The sequence below is a fragment of the Ambystoma mexicanum genome, chromosome 3q (assembly GCF_040938575.1).
Source record: "Ambystoma mexicanum isolate Mex_15411 chromosome 3q, UKY_AmexF1_1, whole genome shotgun sequence".
Taxonomy (NCBI): Eukaryota; Metazoa; Chordata; class Amphibia; order Caudata; family Ambystomatidae; genus Ambystoma; species Ambystoma mexicanum.
Genome location: NC_090926.1, coordinates 1,176,537,746 through 1,176,556,546, shown reverse-complemented (window position 1 = coordinate 1,176,556,546; position 18,801 = coordinate 1,176,537,746). Strand labels below are relative to the sequence as shown.

Genomic DNA, 18,801 nt, shown 5'->3' with positions numbered 1-18,801 from the left:
CATTTTGCGTGATGTAATAGCCCTTATGTCTGACGTGTCTGGGTATTGTGTGCATAATGCTTGCCATACTGCTGCCGTGCAATTTGCAAATGGTGCCCGTCATGTGCTGTGTTCTGTATTGTCACCCCTGGGAACCCTAACCTCTTCCATATGTCATCAGCTGCGTCACCCAGTATTGAAACTAATAATCCATTAACGTCACCCACTGCCAACCTGTGACCTGCTGTCAGTTTCTCCATCTCATAAATCCATTTCCCAGCTCCCACACTTAATGAAGGTAATCTGCACTTTACATTCTCCTTGTCTTTGTGGTTCCAGGGCACATACTAAGGCCTTGTCCCTCCCCTCTTTAATAGTGGCATCTGTGAATATGCTGCCCTCTCCTCTGGCATCCTCTGATACTGTCTGATCTAAATAGGCCCACTCTCATCCTATTTGTCTTTGCATATGTCCACAGGTTTTAGTGCAGGCACTTGTTTTTTCCCATCATGAGCTCTAGACAAACGTCCTCTAGAATGTGTCAGTGATGCTTCTTCTCTCCTGCACCCTGGGAGATCCCTGAGTATACGAATATACGTGTTATGTGTGGGGCACCTGTCGGTCGCCTGCTGTACTTGCTCATCTAGATCGGCCCCTCCTCCTCCCGACCTGTGGGGCCTACACTCCCATGTTGCCCCCTCCCCTATCCTGGTGAGGTGGAGCTTTTTCTGTTCCCTGTCCTCATCGCTGCTATGTCTGTCGTCATTGTCAGACCCTGGGCCTCATTGCGACCCTGGCGGAAGACTATGGTGTTAATAGCACCATGGTCCATGCCGTAAGTTACCGACTCCGCCATGGAGAAAGGGGGAATACCACCCTATTACAAGGTTGGCGGAGTGGTAATTCCCCTTTCCTCCATGGCCCTTCCCCATTCCCATTTTTGCCCCATAGGGCTCAATGGGAATGGGGAAGGCGCTAAGTACGGTGCCGCAAATTGCGGCACCGTAATTAGCACCAAGGTCCTTTTGCGGGTCCCTACTTTAACGGCTGGTCTACACCAGCTGTTAAGGTCGGGTCCCGCAAAGGGACCTCGTAATTAGGCGCTAATAGGTTAACGGCGCCGCAGCTTTTTACAGCGCCGTTAACCCATTAGCGCCTGGGTCGTAATGAGGCCCCCTGTGTCCATGTTACTACAGAACAGAAACTCAGTTTCCTTGTAGTTGAATCTGCATTAGTTTTTACATGAAGGTCAATGTCTACCAAGTTATACATGTTGTCTCCCATCCATAACCCCAGGCGTGCTGCGCCACTCCCTACTGAGCCTCCCTCATATCTGTCCATGCTGTCTGGTCTGCCCGTCTCTCCTCCTCCCGTCTCTTCCTTTCCCATTTCAAAGCTACTTGCTCACTGTCCACCCTAATTGCTCGCCCGTCGTCCTCCATTCATGCCCTTTCCATTGCCAGCCTGTCCAACTGCTACTTCCTCTGTTCCCTTTCTGCTAACTTGTATTTCTCTTGCTCTGCTGCCTCTCTCTTCCTCTCTGTCTCCTCTAGTTCCCTTTCCCTCTTCTCTCTTATCTCCCTCTCTACCCTCTTTCTTTCCTTCAATTCCCTCTCTATCCTTTCTTAGAGCTCCTTTTCCATGAGTTCCCTCTCCTCCCTCTTTCTCGTTCCCTGTCCTCCTGTTGCAGTTCCTCCGGTCCCCTCCTTTCCCTTTCCTCATGCTGCAATTGCATTTCCCGATCCTTCTCCCTCATTCCTCCTCCTCCACTTTTGCCCAGTCAAGTCTTTCTCGCTCCCCTTCCAAACTCTTGATCACCTAAGTAGCTCCATCTGCCTCCACCGTGGTCTTCCATTTAATTTTCAAGAGTATATGTGGTGCTATCCATTCCTCTGTACCATGCCTTCAAATTCTTCTTTTGTGGGCTGTAGCCCCTCATCACTCACTCCTGTGCTGCTCGGAGGCTGTTTTGCATCCTTCTGTTTGTTCTCTTTATTGTATGGTGGCGGCTTGTATGTTGGCTTTGAACATCCATCTGCTTCCCTCATTTCCCTAATGGGGTACCTTCCCTGTTCATCATCTGTGTCATCAGATATTACTCTAGGAGGGGAAGATGGAGGTGTGGCACAGTGAGACCCCTCTTTCTTCACCTTGTGCTGGTTCAGCATCCACGGATGCCTCGCCACTTCCCCCTCTCCCTCCTGAAACATACGCCACAGCTAAAATATAGCCATGTGTTTGGTCAGCTTCTTCCCCTTGTAAGTGATCTCTATGTGTGTGAGTAGTGATTGCTGCACACCTCCAGAGAAGCGGCCGCAAGGCGGCCATGGTATGGTGAATTTCCCTTCAGTACCGTTAGACAATTCTACGCTGTATTTGACAAGTTTATCTTTAAAAGGTGGCAATATTTTACATAAATGATGAAGGGGCGTTACCCACCCACTATTTCCAAGGTACATTGTATGACACTTTTACCTGACCTCAAGTTGAGGTTTTTGATAATCTGCTGTTCAGGGAATAAAAGTTAGAATGCAATAACACCTTTCAATTTCTACAAGCCTTCTTGGCTCTGCACCTTAGCCAGTGTGCTCCATGCACAGCCCCTCCTTCACAATCACTGCCTTCTCTGGCATACCACCACAAGTCTGCGCATGCGCCTTCAGTGCACCGCCACTGGGTCACCTCCTCTGCCAATCCCAAGTCCACAACACTAGCTCCTCACCATCAAAACTCTCTGTCCTATGCACCAACCTGAGGGTGACCTCACCAAACTAAAGTCACAATGCATATGAACAGACAAATGCGCATACACAGAACAATAACCCATTGCTCCCAATCCCACACAAAACCCCACAAAAATCCAACAAAAACCCTGCAGCTGTCTTACCTCTATTCTCTTGTGACTAACTGCACCCGTTGTGTCGCCTAATGTGTCAAATGCCTCTCTCCAGGAGACTTAACCAGCTAGTTCACCTTCTGCCATCTAGGATAGCTCCAGCTAACCATCACGGGAATACCATCATCCGTGGCCCGAGCTACAACGCCCAACCCACAGGAATACTTCTTCTTATTTACAAATTGTCATCATCTAAGCCTTCAGAACCTGAATGGGGCCTAACACAGAAAACAGATCTTCTACCTCCACTCCAGTTCCTACTCACACAAGAGTACTACAACTTGACCTTACCCGCTGCTGCCCCACAACATTCCATACCCTTCCTCATACCCACAGTTGCTGGTTGTCTGGACCAGTACTTATACTCTGTGCTGCACTGACACTGCTTGGCTGCTGGGTCCCCCGTCAAGGCGCTCACTATCCCGTCTTGGTCTGCCAGGGTTCTTCACTTGATCTTGGTATGGTTCCAAGTGGCTCCCGATGTCTTTATGCGATTAACACGTGTTCTGGGGTCTTGAAATGCATGCAAGGGGTCCCACAGCCTCTCAGGGATGGTGCAAGGTGGTTGGCTTTGTGCAGGACTGCTGCAGGCAACCAATGCCCGCATTCTCCAACAACTTGTTGGGTTAGAGAAAAACCCCCAGGTAGGTTAGGGCTACAGGGCGTCCATGGATCCAGAACTCATGGAAGGCCCAACACCTTCACTTTGCCAAAAGGAACAGAGGCTGAGACAGAAAGCAGGTTCAAAATTGTGGGTATATTTCGACCTCCCCTATTTGTAACTGAAAAAGGAGCGCAATATAATAACCTCTGTTTTCCAGCACACCTGATTACTGGTTTCAAACCCACAACCATTAGAAGATAATACCTCCAGCATTTGCATAGAAGTATTACCTCCAAATAAATGTAAGAATAACTTGTGGGGGTTTCATCTGGAGGTAATTCCTCCATTCTTCAATTAAGTCCTGTGAGACTTTATCACAGGGACTAACCAAACCTCTTCATCAGGATGGAGATCCACCAGTGGCCACCAGTTGGAACCGTAATTCCTATATCAGGAATTAGCGGTGCTATGTTCTCCAAACCTGTAATTAATTCCTTTCTTCTCTAGTACTTACCGTTGTACTTGCAAGACTTAAAAGACAAAGGAAACTGTGATGAAGTCGCCTGCATATGGGCTTTATTTGACATGGCGTGCAGCTGTATGAAACAAAGTAAACCTGCAGTTAGTGAGGACAATGGATTTCTTTACATTGACCTTGTGCCTACATTTCACAAAGACCCAGCTGTAAGTTAGATTGCATGATTGATAACCACACGCAAACCTGGCATTTGCAAGAGAGTACGAAGTTGTGAGCAGAATCTATAACATTCTTCCCTTGGCAACTCACAATTAATTTCTAAAGCAGTAAGAAGGTCACATACAACATACATGGAGGGAACAGGATTAGTGAATCGCACTGCAAAATCCTGTGCTTTCCTTTGTGCAAAGAATCCATTTGAATTCCTTGATTAGGAACTCTGGCCCTAGTAAACGGACAAGTGAGTACGTAGGAAATTCATAATTGCTCCAGAAAGCTGATTCGCTTCAAGCCAATTCACTCACCTTGGTGCATGTCGCAATCATCCAACCCACACACTTGTTTCTACAAATGTTGTGGTTATTTTTGATTGACTGTGTTCTATACTTGAAACTTCCCTCAAGCCCCTAGAGAGAGTTCACTTTGGAGTGTGCCTTGGACAAGAAGCTCACTCAAGCATCCAGAAGCAACCTGGTGAGCACTATGCAAGAAGAATAAAGCACAATCAGTTAACGTATTTTGCACTGTGCATGGTAGAAGACAAATCAATCAAGCTCCTAGAGAGGACCCAGTGCGCACTGCCCAGTGAACAGGAACATAAATACCTAGAGGCTATTTATAAGTACTGTACAAATCAGTGTAATCTTGTGAACATGATTAGGTGTGGTGGGTCAGATAATCAGTGGACTATGCAGAGATATGCTTGCAAACACCTGGAGGGGATCCAAGGTGCTTACACCAGGAATCTCAGAAGTTCCTAGAGGTGATCAGTGTGCATTAAAATGGAAAACATACCAAAACACCTAGGGCCTCATTACGAGGCTTGCGCTGACGGAATGAAGGGGGCCGGTACGGGACCAGCCCCCTTCATTCCGTCAGGGCTGATGACAGGCTTCCCATCGCGGGACCTGGATCGGATGCCTGGTAGAACCAGGTGTGTTTTCTGGGTCCCACGAGGGGAAGAAGGAGGTAACAACGGGCCAGTTGTAATCTGCCCGTTGGTACCTCCATCCCCTATGGGGGCTCAAATGGGAATGGGGAATGGTTCCTGCAAGGAGGAATTAATGGGTCCTCCAATGTTGAAGTGACCCGGTAAGTCCTCATTGCAGGAACCCGGTAAATGAGCCCGGTTTGGTGGCAGCCATGGCGCTAATAGCACCATTGCTACCGCCAAACTCTTAATGAGGGCCCTAGATTTGGTGCACATCATTCACTGTAGATAAATACGTACTTAGCCTCCTCAACGCGAGTTGGTGAGGGCAAAAACTCTCTCAAGCACATAGAAGTGATTACAGTAAATACACAAGAAGCCTCACCCACCATGGTGAAACACTGTGGTGCAGCAGAAAAAAAAAAGGTTTTCAGAGGAAACTGTCCATAAATATAAATAACAGTGTGCACCGTGACATCTTTAAAAGGACACAAAATACTGTTTTTGCACTTAAATGAATGAAGTATTCCCGTTTAGCTTAAGCAATCAGCACACCTGGTCTGCTGACATAGCCACATTAACTCGTCTGTGTGTAGCTACATGCCACGTTGCTGCATTCACTAAGGCTCACCATCCATCTACTTAATTGGCCGGCACCAGGCTGTTTTGACCACTGCAGCCCTTGTCCTTGGTCAAAGTCCCATCTCCTTCCTTTGGCTTGGCCTTTTCCAGCAGTGGTTTATCTATCGCTGATTATAGTACATTTAGCGTGTTATTTGGAGTGGGCAATTTTTGTAATTCACCTTATTGGATCTTTATTTATTTATTTATTTATTTATTTATTTGTAGACTTTCAATGTTATAGTGTTCCTCCTGATTATACACTTTCCAAGCACAATGCTTTGTTAGCATTGTCAACTTTTATCCAGCACTTCTAGCCATAGTAAGATTCCAAGCACCGCACATAGCAATGCATTTCATGAATAAATATCAGGATGCTGGTGCCTGCTTTCGATGCGTGCATTTTCTTTTCGAGTAATCTTAAATCTTTACACTTGATGATCAAGCTGCAAAGTGGTTGTATTGTATATGCTATTTATAGAGCACACAAAGACCATGAGGCATCAAGGTGCTGAGGGAGAAAGAGAAACTGTTGGGCATTCAGACTAAAACAGGTACGTTTTTAGAGCCTTGCGAAAAGGAGATTACGAAGGTCCAGAGGTAAGGTGTTCCAAAGCATGGGTGCAAGAACTGAAGATGATCTCCCTCCCGCTCTGGCATGGCGGAATCTAGGAACGCATAACAAAGATTGATTTGTTGAATGTAATGATCAGCACGGAATGTAGGGGAAAGTTTAGAACGCAGGAACTCTGCCTTGATGTTGTGAGTAGCACAGTGAATGAGACAGAGAACCTTAAACTTAACTCGGCTTCTAATAGGACGCCAATGTAATTGATGTAAAAGATGTTAAGAGTGAGCAAGTCTGGGGGCTCCAAGAGCGAGACGCGCTGCTGTACTCTGGAGGGTTTGAAGACGTTGGAGTAGCATCGCAGGTTGCTATTGCATTGCAGCAATCTAGAGATCTTAGAAAAATGCCGTAACAATTTGTGACTTGCAGGCAGCCGGAAGAAAAGGTAGAACTTTTTTCAGCACCTTGAGTTTTGTATAGCCCAGCTGGCAAACTGCAGAAATCTGGGCTTCATGTGAGGCGGTAGCCATTAGTTTAATCCCGAGGCTCTTCACTACTGGGGAGGGTTCTGGGCATGGTCCCAGGGAAAGAGGCAAATAATCACATCCACAGCTGACCCCTGATAATGTAAGCCAGTTGTTGGCCATCTAGCAACATGCCAATTTTTCAATAGCAATTTTCTTGATGTACTGCAAGGTTCATTTATTTCTGAAATTTAAGACCTAGCAAAGTAACCTGTTTTGTAGAACAGTCTTGTAAAGTACACAACCACTTGACAAACAACATAATCATATTTAATTTTTGTAAATCCTTATAGAAATATGCTTCGCAAAAGGAGCATGGTTGTAAGTTTATTTTTTCGATCACGACGGAAGTCTAAATGTACCAGAATCTTTACTGAGGTGAGTCTAAAAATTATTCCATCCTGCTGCAGTCGTTTAAAGATTTAAATACACGCAGAAATAGAAAAAAGGAGGACAATGTTGTGTAAAATAAGTAGACCTGAGATGAAGCTGACCAGAGGTCTGAAACATGTATTTGGGCCTCTCCTATCTTGGCCCCTTTCACTTAAATGGGCTTCGTGAAAAACAAAGAACAAGCAATGGGTGAAAGCAGACGACACGAATGTGAGAAGGTAAACCTTTTCACCAAACGAAAGCACAGTACTAGTGAAATAAGATGGTCTGTCCAGGACCTGATCCTTGACACGTGGTGCCCCAGTCTCCAACTTCACTACTTAACCTCTTCTCTTGTCTAATACATTATGCTGGTACAAATATAGATAAGCAAGGTCACTTTGCATCCACTGCGCTGCTCCCTGGGATTGTAAATGAGACTGCTGCATAGCAAAACCACATGAGATTCCTGCTTAAAAACTCCCAAATAGTTTAATGTTTGAATATGGTGCACAATAATGGTGCACAATAACGTCTGTGAAACCATAGACTGCAAAACAGTGATTTTTAAGGTTACAAAATATTTAAGTAGTAAGAAATAAAAGGAAAAATAGTATATTTCCCAATTTCAATATATATATTTTTTTAATTGTGCTTGGGGTTATAAGACATATAAGACAAAACACTAAAAACACAGAGGACCTCATTACGAGTCAGCCGGTCTGGAAATTACGGTGGCAGTATACCCACTGCCACCGTTGTTTCCGGACCGGCTGATCTCAAGTTCTGCAGGTGGGAGGTGTCACTCCCGCCAGGTCTGACCTGACGGGTTTAACACCACCCGCTTGCAGGCGGACGTGGAAACACCGGCACCATTACAGCATGGTGCCGGTGTTTCCACTTCCACATTCTATGGGACTCCATGGGAATGGGGATTTACCGAATTCCGCCTCCGGAATTACCTGGTCACTGGGGTTGTAATGCTCCGGTGATTCCGGGAATCACAGAGGTGGAATGATAATACGAGTCCGGCGGTAACCTGCCGGTTTTTCCAGCTCGGTTACCGCCGGACTCGTAATGAGGCCCAGAGTATAAAAAACGGTCTCTGAATGTCTTCCCTATTTTCAGCCATACAGATCAGGGGTGTGTTGGCCACGTTTAGTCCCTAACAATGGGCAAATACTCTTAAAAAATTTAAATAGGGAGTACAAATACTCAAAACAAAAGATAGGAAACAGACACGCAGGAGCTTGTGGTTCTGTTGTCACCCAAATAGCTCCATGGATATGTTTGGACCATTAGTGCATGTAGTACCACAGGAAGAAACTGTTAATATTACTGCCTGATTGGAAAAAGTAAACCTTTTAATGGACATGTATAGCTAGGTGCAATGAAATAATTATTACAAAAACATTTCTGTTTTCCAGTCCAAACATTTTTACTCACATATAAAATATTCCCATTGGGAAATGGAATTACATTTTTACTCACCCCAAAAACTATTTTACTTCCAACTTTAATAAATAGGGAGTAAAATACTCCCACTTCAAAACATTTCTGGAGCATTGCCTATTTGTTAAAGCATTATCTATAAAATGAATTGCTGCTATTGATAGTGAGATCTGGTTTACACTCATAATCACTTTTCAGATCTCTGAGGCATCCATGTTTTAAAAATATCGAGGAAACTTGAAAAGTGCCTAATGCATTTGTGTAACCGTAAACCGTAAATAGATGTTCTAATGTTTCATGTACAGACTCCCGGTTGCAATATCTAGAGACATTTTTGGCCTCTCTGGTGTTGGATCTAATGCTAGTAATTTCTCTGGTGGAGAACAAATTGAGCTTTAGCCTCAGGAAAATGTATCTCCAATTCCTATTTGGAGATGGCCTGAGATATGTTGGAAGAAAGTCTAGACTGTTTTCGATTATATGCAAGGAACGAAAACAACTTTTATTTCATGGTTGAACATTTTGTGAAGAACCAATCCCTCTGCTGGAGATTTCTTTGAACTTGGGAGGGGAATGCCATCAATTCATTATTACTCACCTCTATGTTTCCCAATGACATCTGCACTAAACAAACCAATTGCTTTAGGAGAAGGCTCAACTCCTTTCTCATAATATCGTGCAGTCAGGGAATAGCAAGCCTATAGGTGGCCTCAACACTTTCTTTTATAAGAGTAACAATGTCCACAAACCGCGAGCTTCCAGAGATTTGAAGCCCAATTCATAGCTTGGATTGGAATGCCTTTGGGTAAATTCAGAACATCTCTCCATATCTTTTCTTCATGTTTTTGCCAATGTATTGTTAGAGATTTAAATTCAGCACTGCATGTCAAGCAGGGAACTATTTTACCTTTATAAAACTTGATCAAGGGTAAGATTGTATCAATTTTGTTCCTCTGTACAATAAGGGTCAGACTTTCCGTTTGTAGTTCTTCATAATGGACCTCATCAGAGATAGGTTGTTTGTAGTTAATGCCAAGATATTTCCATTTGCTTACCTGATCGACCTTTGTATTATTAGAGACCAAGCAAAGGTCCGCAGTTTAGTCCTTTTAGGGTTGAAAATTAAGATCTTCATTTTTGCTACATTTAATTCTCAATCAAGGAGCACTGCAGGCCTATGGGAGTAAGGTCCATGCATATAAAGGACGACATTTTTGACTAAACTCTGTAACAATGAATTGTCCATGAACTGTCAAGAATGATGCTACTTCTCTGTACAAACGCTGTGACACCTATGGGTCTGGGCGTTACACAAATGTTAAAATGAAATTAAATTCTTATCAACTGCTCATACTATATGTCTGATATGCAGATGGACATACCTGGGAGGGTAAGTCTCCCGAGTGCTACAACTAAGTCTGCAATATACAAGTTAAAAAGTGTGGGAGCAAGGACACAAACCAGCCGAAGCGCTCTATATGATGCAAACTCTTCAGTCAGGTCGCCTTTAGAGTCTAGACACACTTGGATTGCAGTATCAGTATGAAGATTCGTCAGAATAGTAATCATAGATGCTGGACAACCCATAGCTCGCAATTTGTACCATAACCTTTCCCTATTAATAAAATCAAATAATACAATTGGTCTGTAGTTGGCAGGACAGTCCCTATTACCCTTCTTGAAAATTGGCACCAGAATCCATCTCTTCCATGAATCAGGTGCCTTTTTTCCTTCTACAAGATGTGGTGAAATAGATCAAAACAAATCCTGGACCATTTTGATGGGTTTTATTTATGTAGCACCATTGGGATCCCACCTGGACCTGCATCTGTTGAAGGACTAGACCTGATTATCAGACAAGTGACCAGCTTAAATGATACCCTGCAGAGTTCCTTAATCCATTACACGCAGAAATGTTATATAGCTTGAAAAATATGATTTCCATGCTGATTCACCAACAGGATTTATTTGTGCGTACGTTTCTGAAAATATTGCTTTGTTTGTAAAGTCGCAAAAACTTTTTGACTGTTTGGACACAAGGGTTTTAAACATTTCTTCTGCATTCCTTTGGAACATGAGTATAATGTGGGATTTTAACCAAATGGTTTTGTTTCTGTAGTTTTTGTTGGGCTAAGGAGTCGATAATGTTATTATGTCTTAACTTTCTCAGGTTTTCTTTGAGTGCCTTCTTTTGTGTTGCAACTTCCTCATAGAAAATAATGGCGCCGACATGAAGGGGAAACAGAGGGCTCACCATTATTCCTGAAAAAAATGTGCACACTAATGAATTTAGATTTTCAAAACTTCCTAAGGACTTGCTACCCTTACATCGAGGGTTATACTGAAAAAAACAAGTAATATCAGAAATGCAATTCTTTATCCTCTTAGAAGACTGCATAATTCTATTTCTTTTCCCATTTACTATTAAATTAGTGTGCACCAAAGAACCAGATAATATTTCCTTCCATGTGTGCCCATTCGTATTGGAAAGTGGAGGCTGCCATGATCACTGTTCAAAGATGGGCAGACCTTAGACTGTTTGCAATTCTCATACAACTTTTGTGTGACAAACATTTAGTCGATAGTCGAATAACTCCTGTCCCTCTGCCAGGTTGATTAAGCCAAGATATACTCGCCTAAATGGCCCTTCACTACATGCATTCATTAGCTGTACAAATCTTCTCCACCTTTGTTTGCATTTCATTTTGTGGGGCTTGTCCAAGACGGTGGCGGGGGATATACAATAGCATTGAGATCACGACCATCACTACTTCTCCTGTGGACTACCAATAACATGCAACTCCCACCCGAGAGTTCCAATATGTGTTAACAATTAGATATTCTAGAGTTAAAGAGGATACTGGTAGTTTATAGGAAGGTTTCACTGCCCGGAAATCACTTGACTTGCAGTCCCACTGATTGCAATTTAAATTAATAGAAGAATTAATTGCTATCAATACGACCCCATAGGGCCATCCCTTCATTCCATTAGCAGGAATTTGAAAAGTTACCTAGAGATCCAATAAATGTTTGAGTTTTCTCTTTTTTTAAATCACATTTTATCAAATTAAATTAAGGGTTGCAGAAACCCACCCACCTTCCTTAACAGTGTCACAAGATGAGTACAATTCCATATATATGCCCAAGATATCTTCAAGCAAATAATATTTCTTCTGGTGCCTGTAAATAACTCTCACCATCATCGCAAGCATGCCCATTTCATCCAGCCATGTGCTCTCCTCGAGATGAATTGATGACTTTCAGTGTCTCAAGATCAGTTTCTTAGCCATCATAGAGCCCCCAAAAACCAACTTTTCTGAGCACCAGTCAAATCTCCAATAAGCTGATCATCTCCCAGTATCAAGGTATCAAATTCGTAATAAATTGACTTCTCAGCACCCTATTAAATATCAAGGGCAACCTTCCCCAGAAGTGCCCCACTTTATTACATTCCCATAGTATGTGTTCTAACGTACCTGCCCTGTGAGAGTATCCATAGCACATATCCGTATCAGTCATACCATGCTGATACAGACATTCTGGCATCCAATAGACTGCCTTAACCTCTCCCCAGGCTAATAGAAGACAGAACGACATTCCTGCAGAGAGTCATCCAGCGCACCTCAGTCATCTCCCCAGACAATCTCGTAGACCACTCTTGCAACAATGCAGTATTGCTATAGGCCGATGACAAAATTAGTTTAAAGAACCTGCTTGCCTGCTGCCCACTGATTCCGAACAACCTCGCCCTATCCTGGCTCACTGCGTGGGAGTCAACAAATCTCTTTATTTGTGTTGCTTTCCCTTGGTGTGACTTATCATAAAATCACAGCAATCTGTGGTCCAATATTCATTGGTCCCCTTACTGCTGTGTATTGTAAAAACAAAGGATTTCTTCTAGCCAAGCTCATATATTGATTATTATGAGTCAGGTGGATCAGGTCATCACCCTGAGCCAATTTTTGTCATCCGGTTTCAGCGGGGAAAAACAGTTTGCCGCTTTCTTCAGGACTATAGATAGCGCCTATTTGGGCACTCTATAAGTACATAAAAAGACAGTTGTATAATTTCTCTGTCATTCAATTGCTTTGTCTGGATCCGGCGTGTTTCATTCAGATGGGACATCTCATCTGTGCATCAGCTCCCTGTAAGGGAAAATGCATAAATTAGGGACCTAGAAGGCATCTGACTACTATTCGTTCTACAGAACAATCTTCTTAATTCCTCTTACCGCCATCCGTTGTCTACTGTGGTAGCGTATCGGTTCAGTCTCTGTACTACTTCTCCCAGGGTCTTTGGTCTCTGTCAAATAAATGACTTCTGGTCAGATTCTTGATTCACACTCATTTTTGGTGTCTAGTGTCTACTGTGTTGCAGCACTTACCGTCAGCTTGATTGTATAAGTGTTCCATATTTACATGTCCTCTAATCCTATTTCTTTTCACAGATGTTGTTCCAAAAAGGCTGTTGTGCCTAAAGGCTGTAAGAGGTAAGCATGTCAGCAGCTGTTGCTATATCTATGATATTCTGCTTAGTGCACAAATTACTGTAACGTTATATAACGTTTTTTAGGGTCTCATATTCATGATATGGGGCTAGACCACTCCTTTTCATTATATTCAAAGTATTCAGGATGGATGTTCACTGTGTCGCATATCTGTTAATCATGAGTGCCAGAAAACCCTTTCTCATACTACTCGGTGCGAGAGATTTGTTCCTGTTTACATCCTCTGCTGAGGTAACATTTCCTAATGTAGACGTGTGGCATGGGAACTACTGTTTACATAAAACCTATAACTCAGCTGGCTCGGCGTTTTGCTTGTACACTCTGCCGCGTGTTTGTTAATCATATATTTCAAGAGTCCATGCTGCTTAGCGCAGGATATTTATGTTCCTGCTTTCAAACATTTCATGAAAACTGCGCGTAATGCTGGCGCTATTGTTTTTATAATACCTTTCGCTTAACGGGTTCTGCGTTGTATGCATATACGCCCTCCCCTTCTTTTTATTACGGCAGCGCTATTGCCTGTTGCTTGTCACTCACCTACAGTCTTGCATTCATGCCGCTCGAGTCGGTTTTCTCTCTGCTCCGGTATCGACCGCCATTTTAGGAGGGTCTGTTTTTATAGTAGTTGCATTCTCTGCAGCCACTAGTCCTACTTCGATGTCTATTGTTGTTTGTTATGTTTCTAAACGGCATCTTATTGTGTGCCTCATAAGGGGCCTATAATGATCGCAAGATGCTTATGTTGTTGTAATTTCTGATGCGTAACATTCTTACACATTATTATGCTTATCTAGATGTGATTGGGGTCTAGATACCTTGTTGCATAGGTGCCGTAATAAAAAGAAGAAGAGGGCGTATATGCATAGAACGCCGAGCCCGTTATGCGAAAGGCATTATAAAAACAATAGCACTCGCATCACACACAGTTTTCATGAAATGTTTGAAAGCAGGAACATAAACATCCCGCGCTAAGCAGCATGGAATCTTGGAATATATGATTAATAAACACGCGGCAGAGCTTGATACAATTAGTGTCTATTTGCACAGAGTCTCCCTTCTCTCTAGGGATCTTGGTTGGGGAAAACACAGATAAACGTTTCATTAAATGAACAGAACAGAAGCTCCATAATGCGGCCTAATATTCTTACTGGCAAAAGCTGCAACTTCTAACTGGGCCGACTTCAAATGGCAAAACCCTTGCTAACATGGCCAATAGCCTTTTTGTTCCAAACAACTCAACATCTATCCAACATAATGCTTGCACTGTGTGGCACGCGAGGCACTTGTTCAACAGCTAACAAAAGCTTCCCTTAAATGAAAAAATGACAGGTTATGCGTTCCCCTAAATACATTAAAAACCCAACTTAATTCACTAATGTTGACCACAAGGCTCTTAAATATCCTGGCACTAAACTCTAAATATAATAGTCAATAGTGTTGCTGCTCCTCCTTTCATCATGCACTGCTCTCTAAAGTGTGTTACTGCTTACAGCAAATAACACATGTGCAGAAATTCTAAACAAAAATGACGACACGTCTGACACTAAATGACCAGCTCCTTATGCTAATAAAATGTGCACAGTCTCAATCTCCTCCAGCGCTTGTGACGTTGCCACTGCATCCCTACACTATCCCATCAGGGAACATTCTGCCAAGTATATAGAGAGAAGCTAGTTTGTTACACAGAAATATCTAGTTTAAATAGTTCTCCATCTGATGCATTCAACTAAAATATCCTAACCCAACATGTCCTGGAGTCTCAACTGAAGCACATCATGGTACACGACTTTGACAGATTATGGGAAATAAGTTGTTTTTGATCCAACTATAAATGGATTGAAGCATATTTTAAATGTATCACATGTCCATAATTACATATGAGATAGTTGGCCTTTACACAGGGAATGAAGTACTATTTAAACTGCATGGCCAGCTGGCTGCTCTAATTTCTTCTTTCACCTATGATTGTTTTGCTGAATCCTCACTGTGCCTAATACATGCTAAACGTCTATTTAACCCCAGAACACATCTTGACTCCAACTCACCTGCTGCTCTCATTCTACTCAATCGTTCCTCTGATTTTGACACGGATAACCTCTCTAACCTCATAAAACGGCTTCATGATACCTTTGGTAACTCGAAGTGGGCACCTGACTGGCTGACCTCCTTCCTCACTGATCGTCCCTCTCAGGTTACCCTGGGCTTTTTCTCTGTCTCCACCTGTGGCATTAGCCATGGCTCTATCCTTTCGCCCTGGCTCTTTAACCCCTATCTCGCTCCTCTTGCTCACCTCATCTCCACTTTTTCACCACACTTTCAGTGTTACGCCGACGACACCCAACTTTTCTTCAGATTACCCTCTGCATCTCTTCTGTCCTCCTCTGTCATTCCTGATTGCCTGTCCACTATCCAGTCTTGGTGTACCTTCAATGACCTCTGTCTCAATGCCTGCAAGACTGAGATTCTTCCAATCAGTCACAATTTAAAATAATTTTTGAACATTTTAAGGAAAATATTTTTACGATTGTCTGAACCTACATTTAGATGACTGACAGTAATAGTTCTCACTACACTTGAAATTCATTCTTTTACTTCTTTCTTAAAAAATTGTTATTATTATTGTTTACATTAAATACTATGGGCCTGATTCATAGAATTAGCTGCACAGAAAATAAGGTAGTTGTGCGCGCAACTAGGTGCAAATCCGCCTTTGGCGATTCATGGAATCGAAAGAGCAGTACATTTCCCGGTCTTGCGCGGTGTTCGCGCTGGCTCAGCATGTCTTTGCAAACCATCCAGGGCCTTGTGTGAGACTCCAAGCAGAGCATGGGCGTGGCTTGTCCAGAGTGCTGGGAATGGGGCAGAACACCAAAAATGGGGTAGAACTTGCAAAAAAGTAGGCATTCAGAGGGACGGCCTGCAGGCAGTCCCTCGCACGCCCACAATTGCTCGGCACAAGATGTATTCATGGATTAGTTCACATAACATCTCTGCTGGGTAATGGCCAGCAAGTCCTTCATCCGATCCGCCACCCGAAGGCAGGGGTAAGTACACATGAATGTAGGATTTGCAGCACCCAGGTGGTGTTGCATGCAGGAGTTTGCGGTGTGTGTACTCAATCGGTGTTCTGATGTAACTTAGGGATGGGCATAAGCAGTGTAGCTGGGTGCATGAATGTTTTACAGGGTTCACACGCAGATTTCCCGAGTTATTTCTGAGCTACAATTTTTTATATGTATGTTGTCGGGGTGCCGGTTACGGTTAAGGGGACCCCGCCCAGGATCCCCGAGTCACAGGCCTGCTTACAGGAGACCCCACACGCTGTTTGAAGGGTGCATCTATTCGCGCCCGGGGGAGGGCACAAAGGTAGCTGTTCTGGCTGTTTATGGTTTGTGTGCGGGCGTGTCAGGGGCGTTTCTGGCAAGACTTGCGATTATGGTTACTGTAAAATTCATGAATATGTGGGGCGCACATTTTTCTTTCTGCGCGCAGGCTTGCCCGGTGTCCTTCTCGGCGCATGGTCCTTGTGGAATTTCTACGCACATTTCCGTGTATTCGGCCCTATGAAAGTTGCGTTTTGTTTACCTATCTGTTTTTATTGCAATGTTTTTACTTTTGGATGTTTTAAGATAGAACCAAACCACATTGTTTTCAGAGGTAAACTTAATCATTGCAGCTATGAAATGAAGTGCACACTTCCTAACCTAACAGAGAATTTTTAAATCAACACCTGTGAAAGCCTAGTCATTTAAAAACGATGTTGGTATGAAAGGGAGTTTAGTTGAACCGCTCCCATTCAAAAGAGAATGATGCATGTTTACATGAATAGTCACATTTTGCCAACGACGCTGTTTTGAAGTGAAAGGACCTTGAATTAGATGCATTCAAATCAAATTAGATGCATTCAAATTCAAATCATCCAAGGGAAATGAGGGGATAGTTCTCTTTTTCAGAAAAATCATAATTTTAGGTTGATACATAGAGTAGTAAAATCAATATTCTCTGCATTCTAGATTGATAGCACATCTTCCCTAGATTCAAGCTTGTGAATATTAATGCAACCCACCATATCTTGTGTTTCATTTACATGCGCATTCTAAGAACACCCCCGCACCACATCTACACCTAGCTGAAATTCATTCAAATGCAATTCGCATTAGTGCTGATTTTATGTAACTTTTCTCTGATATCAGTACTCGTCATTGATATTGGAGAAAACAACATTTTCTGAAGAATCTGCCATTCATGAGAAAAAAATCAGTTCTATGTATATGCTATGAAAAGTAAGTGCACTGTGCTGCTTAGAAATTGTATTACTTTATTTAGATCAGAGGTTTAGAAATATATATGTAATCCTTGTGAATAATTGTGTGTGTTTGTTGTAAAATCAGTGAGAATTTGCAGGCAGGTTTATTTTCTTCTGTAGGCAAGCTATGTTTGTAAATTATATTAGGTGCATAAAGTTAGCAGCCCACCTTTGGCATCTTTTATCAAAATATGTAGAGCATACATCCAAAAACTACCTGTTTCCTGCCCCAGGAGTGTGGGAGTGCATGCATTTATTTCAACAGCTAACAGAATAGCATGTTAATCATTAACCTTGCAGTTGCTGACAAGAATTCTTTCTCTGTCTCCTACAGCTCCTTCAGCTACTCTCAGTGGCAGTAGTGTTGTTTGAACTAGGGTGCTTTGACACACAATTTACTTGATGTATAAGCGCCTTACAAATGCACAATACATAAATAAATAAATAAATATATTTCAAATTAATCTGTCACCGTCCCACCAGGCCCAGGATTCAGAGAAAAGGGTTTGGCTATTGCTTGTGTTCATACATTTACGCTGGGCATGGCACAAGGCTCCCAGGTTAGATCCAGAAGAGGGTGATGTTATCAGACAATCATTCCATGCTATTTTACACTTGCTTAGTTCTGATTGGCTAATCAACTGTGTTCGCTTCCACAGTGACTCCCTGCCCGGACCCTACCTGTCAGCTGTATCTGCCTGGGTGTCAGATCAGCGTGAATGATCTCGTTATTTATTTGCTTCTCTGCCCAGCCGCCCGGAGCCCTGCTTCAGGCTAAAGAGGAGCTCTAGCAAAGCACTGTTAAGCACTGTTAAACACTGTCAGAGTTCCTGGCAGTGCTGCTATCATGAATGGCACGGCTCAGTGCTGGAGACTCCCTGCTCATGCAGGAGTCTCCCTCAGACTCCTGGCATTTTTCACACCTCTTTTTTAGTAGAAACCTCCACTGCCTGGAATTTGCATTTATTGAAGATATCTTCTGGATTTTCAAAGCTAATGCACTGGTCCTCAAAATACCTTATACCATATCCACCTCATACCTTTTGCAGAACCCTGCTGAACCTAACAAGACTGACACGCACCCATCTTTCAGAAGACTAAGGTCTGGATACCCCTGCACGATCACAATACAGCAGCACTTTGGATGTAAACACTTGCAGTTTAATGTTTACCTTTTAAAAGTATCAGCTTACGAATCCCAGCTTGCAAAGTGCAGTGTACTATTACGTACAGCATCGGACTGTTGCCCTCATGCCATGTGATCAGATACGCATCACATGGTTGCTATCACATAGTTTTCTTGTCTCTGGGCGTGGATGCAGAAACACACAAAATCCCCCGACT

At 43.1% G+C, this 18,801-nt stretch overlaps 1 long non-coding RNA gene across 1 annotated transcript; it reads right to left on the bottom strand.

The window, feature by feature from the left end:
* Positions 1 to 8,120: 8,120 nt before the first annotated feature.
* LOC138447733 (uncharacterized) lies at positions 8,121 to 13,768 on the bottom strand. The gene is made up of 4 exons (XR_011259934.1): positions 13,689 to 13,768; positions 13,029 to 13,124; positions 12,876 to 12,946; positions 8,121 to 12,789 (listed from the first exon to the last, which is right to left on the bottom strand). It is a non-coding gene; the product is annotated as an uncharacterized lncRNA (long non-coding RNA).
* Between the last annotated feature and the right edge of the window lie 5,033 nt (positions 13,769 to 18,801).